This window comes from Arachis ipaensis, chromosome B10 (assembly GCF_000816755.2).
Source record: "Arachis ipaensis cultivar K30076 chromosome B10, Araip1.1, whole genome shotgun sequence".
Taxonomy (NCBI): Eukaryota; Viridiplantae; Streptophyta; class Magnoliopsida; order Fabales; family Fabaceae; genus Arachis; species Arachis ipaensis.
This window is the reverse complement of record NC_029794.2, coordinates 7,827,316-7,827,680: the sequence shown is the minus strand read 5'-3', so window position 1 is coordinate 7,827,680 and position 365 is coordinate 7,827,316.

Sequence of the window (365 nt, the reverse complement as noted above, 5' to 3'; positions counted from 1 at the left end):
TCAAAGACCTATAAATTTGTAAATGTAATTCTTTAAATTTTATTTGATCTTTTTTTCAAGAATTTGTGAATTTATTAATTTCTTTAAAACATACTTTTTTTTCTCTTCTTAAAAGCATACAAATATATCTAAAACATTCTTAAAAATTTGACTGTGTTATTATTACTTTTTCATTCTTATTATTTTGACGTGATATTTAATACTATATTCCATCATATCATTATATTAACGTAATTACTCATAAGAAGAGTAAATATTATTGTCACTTTAGAATATGATAATATCAATTTTAAAATAACTTTGTTGTGGACATAATGTTGAAATATTTATTTCCAGAAAAAATTCTTAAATTTTAAAACAACTGA